The sequence below is a fragment of the Gossypium arboreum genome, chromosome 8, assembly GCF_025698485.1.
Source record: "Gossypium arboreum isolate Shixiya-1 chromosome 8, ASM2569848v2, whole genome shotgun sequence".
Lineage (NCBI taxonomy): Eukaryota > Viridiplantae > Streptophyta > Magnoliopsida > Malvales > Malvaceae > Gossypium > Gossypium arboreum.
The window spans coordinates 132,898,479-132,906,767 of NC_069077.1; the positions used below are offsets into that span (position 1 = coordinate 132,898,479).

The following is an 8,289-nucleotide window of genomic DNA, read 5'->3' on the forward strand; positions in this document are numbered from 1 at the left end:
ATCTGTTTGATCAATTGAAGGGAGCTACTGTGTTTTTCAAGATAGATTTGAGATCCGGATATTATCAGTTGTGAGTTAAAGAGTCAGATGTCTTGAAGACTGCTTTCCGGACTAGGTATGGTCATTATGAGTTCCTTGTGATGCCATTTGACTTGACTAATGCTCCTGCCATTTTCATGGACTTAATGAACCGAATTTTCAGACCGTACTTGGATAAGTTTGTAGTTTTGTTTATTGATGATATCTTGATTTATTCTCATGATGAGACTGAGCATGCAGAGCATTTGAGAACAGTTTTGCAGATTTTGAAAGATAATCAGTTGTATGTCAAGTTCAGCAAAAGTGAGTACTGGTTACGAGAAGTTGGTTTTCTTGGACATATTGTTTCAGGTGAAGGTATTAAGGTTGATCCGAGCAAGATTTCAGCCATTGTTGATTGGAAGCCTCCTAGAAATGTATCAAAAGTTAGAAGTTTTCTTGGTCTTGCCGGATATTATAGGCGATTTGTAGAGGGATTTTCCATGATAGCTACCCCAATCGACAAGATTGCTGCGAAAGGATGTCAAGTTTGAATGGATGAGAAGTGTCAACGAGTTTTGACAAGTTAAAAGCATTGTTGACTAAAGCTCCTGCTTTAGTGCAACTAGAACCGGTAAGGAGTTTGTGATTCTGATGATCGTCCATGAATGGACTTGGTTGTGTACTTATGCAGGAAGGGAAGGTAATTGCTTATGCCTCTAGACAACTAAAGCCACATGAGAAGAACTATCCGACACATGATTTAGAGCTAGCGCCATTGTTTTTTTATTTGAAGATTTGGAGACATCATTTGTACGGTGAGAAGTGCCACATATTCACCGATCACAAAAGTTTGAAATATTTGATGACTCAAAAGATTTGAATTTGAGGCAAAGAAGATGGTTAGAGTTGATTAAAGATTATGAGCTAGTGATCGATTATCACCTGTAAGGCAAACGTTGTTCTTGATGCTTTGAGTAGGAAATCTTTATTTGCATTAAGAGCTTTGAACACTAGTCTAGCCTTATCGGATGATGGTTTTATCTTAGCTGAGTTGAGAGCTAAACCGATGTTTCTTGAAGAAATTTGTGAAGCTCAAAAAAAAAATGATGATGAGTTGTTAACCAAAAGAGATCGGTCTGAGTCGGATGTAGAGTCGATTTTCGGATCGATTCGACGGTTGTTTGATGTTCCGAGGCAGGTATGCATACCAAGAATGATGAGCTTATTCGAAAGATTTTACAGGAAGCACATAGTAGTTCTTTGTCTATTCATCCAGGTAGTATAAAGATGTATAATGATTTAAAAAAAAAATGTACTGGTGGGTAGGAATGAAAAGGGACATTTCAGAGTTTGTTTTTAGATGTTTGATCTGCCGGTAAAGGTCGAACATCGGTACCTTCAGTTTATTGCGACTGTGCTAGTCCACGAGTGGAAATGGGATCGAGTTACTATGGATTTTGTGACAGGATTGCCGTTTACCGAGAAAGAAAGATGCAGATATAGGTTGTGATTGATAAGTTAACGAAGTCGGCTCATTTTATCCGGTTCAGTATGGATTATTCACTTGACAAGTTAGCCGAGTTGTATATGTCGAGATAGTCAAACTACACAAGGTACCATTATCGATCATTTTAGACAGAGATCCAAGATTTACTTCACGGTTTTGGAAGAAATTACGAAGGCTTTGGGCACAAAGTTGAGTTTTAGTCTGACTTTCCACCCTCAAACCGACGGTCGATCGAGAGAGAGTTATTCAGTACTTGAAGATATGCTTAGATGTTGTGTCTTTGGAATTTCAAGGCGGTTGGGAAAAATATTTACCATTAGTAGAGTTTGCCTACAATAATAGTTATCGATCGAGTTTGAAGATGGCACCTTATGAAGCTTTGTATGGACGTAAATGCCGCACACCTTTATATTGGATGAGCTTAAAGAAAGCGATTCTGGGTTGATCTAGTTAAAGAAACGGAAGAAAAGTGAAAGTTATCGAAATTGTTTAAAAGCGACAGATGCATGAAGTTGTATGCAGATTTAAAAGAAAAGAGATCGAATATCAAGTTGGTGACAAAGTTTTTTTGAAAGTATCCCCGTGGAAGAAAGTTCTCAGATTTGGCAAGAAAGGCAAACTAATTCCACGTTTTATTGGACCGTTTGAAGTGATTGAGAGAGTCGGACCATTAGCATATCGGTTAGTTTTACCGATTGAGTTAGAGAAGATTCATAATGTATTTCATGTGTCTATGCTACGTCGTTATCGTTCAGATCCGTCACATGTGATTTCTCAAACAGAGGTTGAGATTGACCGGACATGACTTACGGTGAAGAACCAGTAAAGATTCTAGCTCGAGAGGTAAAGCAATTAAGGAACAAAAGTATTGTACTTGTGAAAGTACTATGGAATAGACATGGGGTAGACGAGGCTACATGGGAACCCGAAGAGCCTATGCGAAAACAGTACCCATATCTCTTCACAGGTAAGATTTTGGGACGAAAATCCCTAAAGTGGGGAGAAATGTAACATTCAAATAGGGCCTAAGCGGAGCGAGTGGTTGCGAAACCACAAATTTAGGGTAAAAAAATAAAATAAAAATATTTTATTATTATTTTGAGGTTCATGGTATGATTACATGATTGTGTGAAAATTTCGTGATAAAATTCTATGCATAAAGTGCTTAAATTGAGGTTAGGGACTAAATCGAATAATTTGCAAAACTTGCATTCTAGAAGTTTTAGTATGAAATTATTTTGGAATATTAATTAGGAGATCTTAAATGGTAATTTGACCAATTTTAAGTTCATGGACAAAATTAGGACATGGAAGGAATTTTTGAAAGTTTAGTAAGGAGGGCATTTTGGTCATTTGGTTATTAACATTAATAAAAGGTAAAAAGATGATAAAATTGTATCATCTTCTTCAAGTTACCAGCAGAACCTTACCTCTCTCCATAGCTGGGGTTTCTTCAACTTTCAAGCTTCATAGTAAGTGATTCCAAGCCCGCTTTTAATGATCTTTACGTTTTGAAGTCCGGTAGCTCGATAAAGCTTATGCTAGCAATAATTTAAGTTAGGAATCAAATTTGGAAAAATACCCATAGGTGAAATTTGTGTATTTTGATGTTTTATGATGGAATATGAGGTTTTAAATTATGTTAGACAACTTGTGCTACTTGGTTTTAAGTGAAAACGAGTAAAAAGGCTTAATCGGTAAAAATATCTAATAGTCATAAGTACATGTTAGTGTGTGAATTTGATGTTTCCATAGAAGGGAAAAATGATCAGCATGTCATAAAACATAAGAAAATAGGATGAAGTTTAATTTACGAGCCTTGGGGCAAAAGTGCAAATATGTGAAAGTTTAGGGGCAAAATGTAATTTTTCCAAAGTTTGAGTAAAGGGTTGTTTTGATAAATGTTGATATTAAATAAGCTAAATTTGCTATTATAGATCAAGAAGAGCGAAATTGAGAGTAGATCGGGAAAAGAAAAGTAAAGGACTAAATTGTAAAGTTTAGTCACATTTTGTATCGAGGTAAGTTTACTGATAAATAAATGCAATATTCTTTTATTTTACATTATTATTGTCAATTTCAGCATTTATATATTTATGTTATGAAAATATTTAAAGTCGAATTTAAGGTGAAGTGACAGAGGAAAAGTGTTAGAAAGCCGGTTGAACCCTAGGAATGTTAGGATATTAGGGTTGACAGAGATGAACAGAAATGAGCCATGTAAGTCCATATTAGAAATATGGCTTTGGAGACAGGATTGAGCCATGTAAGTCCATATTATATATGGCATTGGAGCAGGAATAATTCATGTAAGTCCATGTCAAAGACATGGCATTGGCGAGATATTGATAGACAGAAGCGACCCTAGTATCCTTAGTATTCCGAGTGGTTCAACGGGTCAGGATACGAGTTAAATTACAGTGAATTAACAGCAAAGGAAAAGTAGATTATACTTATGAAAAGGAAAGGTCGGATAAGAAAGAAGGTAAGGAATAAAGAAGAAGATAGAAATTGAGAAGTAAAGAAATTTATGATGTTAGATGATATTATGCATAATTATCCATTATGTTGAATGTTGTGATTTATTTGCTTGTAAGCTTACTAAGCCTAGTGCTTAATCTCTTTATTTTCTTCTTCTTATAGTACTTATCTAGTCACTCGGGGATCGAAGGAAATGTCGGAGGCCGATCACACTATCAAAGAAATAACTCGGTATAATTAGACGTTTTGTTTTGTGTATGGCATGTATAGAAACTTAGCCACTTTTGGTATAATATGAACAATGAATGATGTGTAAATACTTGCTAGTGATTAGCTAATAAAAATGGCCGATGATATGCATGTTTATTAATATGTATGATTGAATGGTGATTATCACATGAAAATTATGAAAAATGTGAAAGTAACCTAAAAACAGATTCAAGTAACAGCAATGACGTAACTTTGAAAAATCACTAAAAATTGTATAAACATATTTTGAAGATTAATAATATATGAAATTAAAGCTTATTATGTCTATTTTCTTATGGAATAAGAAAAATAGGTAAAGGTATTATATTTCATGATATATCTGAGTTTTAGTGAAACAAGGTCAGAGCGATTTCTAGAACCCCTGTTTCAACTTTGGAAATTCACCATAAATTGTAAAAACCTAATTAGAAGGTATACTTTAGATGGTTATAATCCTTGTTGAGTCTAGTTTTAAAATAAACAAACGGCTTAGTGATATGAATTTTTTACAGGAAGAAACATGGTTCGTAGTAACAAGAGGTTAGTGCAGTCGAGTTTTGAAACAGGGGAAACTTTAACTAATAAACTGTACTAATTGGCTAAGTCAAAAATTCTAGAAAAAAATTAGTAGATATATATATGAGTCTAGTTTCATGAAAAATTTACGGATCTTAATTTCGAGTTTTGAAACTCGAGAAATTAATTTTTAAGTAACCATGATGCAGAAAAATAGTTTATTCTGAAAATTAAAATAAGTGATTTAGAGTTGTTTAAAAGGTAAGATAAGTTTAGTAACACCTCAAGCTTGACTCCGGTGATGGTTTCGGGCGTGGGGGCGTTACACGGATTGCATAAAAAAATTGGGTACCAAAAGAAGAATTGATTGGGCAAGGGTAACTATACCCTTAAAAGACAATTTTCTCACATCCTATCTCTGAAGCTTGCTTCGAACCTTATCAATAACAAACCTCAAGAAACTGTTAGTGACCCTTTCATGGAATAAAGGAATTCCCAGATACTTGCCTAGACATTGGACTTTAAGAATCCAAGTATTTTACAAAAATTACTTCTAGCCTCTTTGCCTCTCTTTTTAGAGAAGAAAACATTAGTTTTGTATGCATTAATTTGATATCTCGAGTAGGCGCAAAAATTTTCTAGTAATGCCTTGATCAAACTAGCTTGTTTACTATCAACTTGACCAAAAATGACCAAGTTGTCAGCAAAGAACAAATGTGAAAGCGCATGACTGGATCTCGACAAATGAATTGGGTGCCATTTACCAACACTAATGCTGGATCAAATGTTATGCCCAATTCATTCCATACACAATACAAAAATATAACGTGACAAAGGATAACCTTGTCTAACCCCTCTTGCAGGCCAAAATTTTGGAAATGGTACTCCATCCCATAAAATCAACATATTAGAATTTTTAATGACTGACATAATGACTTTACTGATGAAAGTAAATATACCTACAGCTTGGAGAGAAGCCTCGATGAAATCCCATCTTACCCAATCATAAGCTTTTTCCAAATCTATTTTAATAGTAATCCACCTCCTATTCTTCTGCTTGCTACTCATAGAATGCACTACTTTTGGCAATGATGATATTGTCAGTTATGTTCCTCATTGCAATAAACCTCACTTGTTCTAGAGTGATAATTTTGGGGAAAACCACCTTAAAACAATTGGCTATGATCTTCATTACCAACTTGTAAAGAACAAAGCACAAGCTTATTGGTCTGAACTAGGTGAAACTTTCTAGATTTGAAATCTTTGGTAACAAGACAATCAATGTATTATTCAACTCTTGATCAATTGCGTGTCCAGTAAATACTTTTTGCACCCATTCACATATAGCTCCAACAATCAATTCCCATTGGTTCTTGAAGAATAATGCATGAAACCCATCAGAACCAGACGCTTTTAAAGGAGCCGTATCAAATAGAGCTCATTTAATATATTCTTTCGAAACATTCTTACCCAGAAATATAACATCACTGTGATCAAGAATCAGAAACTTACTAGGCAGTAAATCAGACATTGGACTTGGATTTTCACCATAAAGCTTAAAAAAAAAATTAACTGCCTCTGACTGTTGTTCCTTTGTATTATAAATCCATTCTCCCTTTTCATTCTTTAAGGCTGTAATCTGATTTTTCTTCCTTCTTTGGATTGTGCAAGAGTGATAAAACTTAGTATTACTGTTACCTAAATGCAGCTAGTCACACCTAGCTTTCTGTTTCTATAGGAGCTCCTTGTGATGAACAACAATTTCAAGCTCGATTCTTATGAATCAGAGCTTCCTTCTAAACTAAATAATCCGACTCCAATCTTTCCGTGCCTATTGAATCTTAAATAATTTCTACATCAATTATTTTTTTGAAACACAAGATGTCCATACATAGTTTTATTCTAGTGTTTGATATTTGCAGCAAAACTAAGTAGAGACTTAGCCATGTTACCATTAAAATGCCAATTATCTTTGAAAAAATTTGAGAAGGAATGATGGTCCACCCAACCAACCAATAATTTGAAAGAATGCCCTCTGGTTAAGTTAACCTCTGATATAAGTGAAAGAAAGTAAATACATGTGATTGCATTTTATCTGAGGAAAATGAGTTACTAAGCAATGAGGGAAAGCCTTCACCTTAAGCATCATTTCCTATAGCCCTGTCAAGACGTTCAGATATGCCTTTTATGCCATGTGAACGAAAGACCTCTAAATCTTAAATCCTGTAACTCAGTCTCTATAATAGCCCGATTTTGGGCTCAGTCGAAATGGTGGTTTTCAGACCATCAATCTGAAGTCGGAGTAATTATTTTATTATTATTTTAGAGTTATAGCATGTTTATATTAGTGCATGAAAAATTTGATGAAGCAATTTTAGCATTTGTGGGTTTAATTGTGAAAAAGAACTAAATCGCATAAAGTGCAAAAGTCCTATTTTGATAGCTAAGGGTGTCAAATAGCTAGAGAACCTAAATTGGAGGTCTTTAAAGGGAAATTATACCCTTTAGAATAGCATGGCCGGCCATAGGCGACAAAGGTGGTCAAAAGTAAAAAAATTGGTGAAATTAGGTGTTGAAAATTGAATAAAATGAAACAAATAGTAAAAGTTGTCATTTTTTTTTTCATCTCTCTCTTTCTTCTCCAACGATTTTTCTTTAAGAAAATGGCCATGGAAGTTTGAAAAATTTTCAGTAACTTAAAGCCCTTGCAAGTAAGTGATTTGAGGGTTTTTCTTGAATATTTTTGTACTTTTGAGGTCCTTGTAGCATGAGCTTTCTAATAAGGGGACTATTTTGCAAAATGGTTGAAATTTTAGGGTTTTTCCATGATAGTATACATGTTTATTTCTAAAATTTTATGGAAGAATATGAGTTATAGTTGTGAAATAAACAACTTTTGTGAAGTAGTTTTCATGGAAACCCTAACTAAGGACCATTTTGCATAAGTTGTAAAATTGGTGATAAATGTGTGAAATAATGATAATTGAAGGCTGCTCCTAGCCTAAAAATTATTCGGCTAGGCTTGATTAATGAGAAAATAGGATAAAAATCAATTTTCGAGTCTAGGGGTAAAATGGTTATTTTGTGAAAGGCTAGGGGCAAAATGGTCATTTTGCCTAATTATGAATTGTTAAGTACCTAGATCGATAAAACGACTAAACTTGTGAATTTTTTTATCATTTTAGATCAAGAATTACATAATCCGGGCCTAGACCGGGGAAAAGCAAAGCTAGCGGACTAAAACTGAATAATTACTTACATTTTGATTAGCAAGGTAAGTTGTATGTTAATAATGCAATTATATCTTTATAATGTGTAATTCAGTTGATATGGCATAAATTGTATTGATCTTGGAATATGAGAATACAAGTTGAGAAATTTATGTAGTGAAGACTTTTGTTGAACCTTTGGAATAGACTTGGATATTTGTACCGTGATAATGGGTGATATGTGTTGTAGGCTAATTTTAACCCATTTACATCAAAACCCAATTTAACCTTACCTAACCCATCAAA

The 8,289-nt window shown here is 34.2% G+C and overlaps 1 long non-coding RNA gene across 1 annotated transcript; it reads left to right on the forward strand.

Moving 5' to 3' along the window:
• The first annotated feature begins 3,496 nt into the window (after nucleotides 1–3,496).
• LOC128279494 (uncharacterized) lies at nucleotides 3,497–4,379 on the forward strand. Its single transcript, XR_008269690.1, has 2 exons — nucleotides 3,497–3,549; nucleotides 4,172–4,379. It is a non-coding gene; the product is annotated as an uncharacterized LOC128279494 (long non-coding RNA).
• The last annotated feature ends 3,910 nt before the right edge of the window (nucleotides 4,380–8,289 follow it).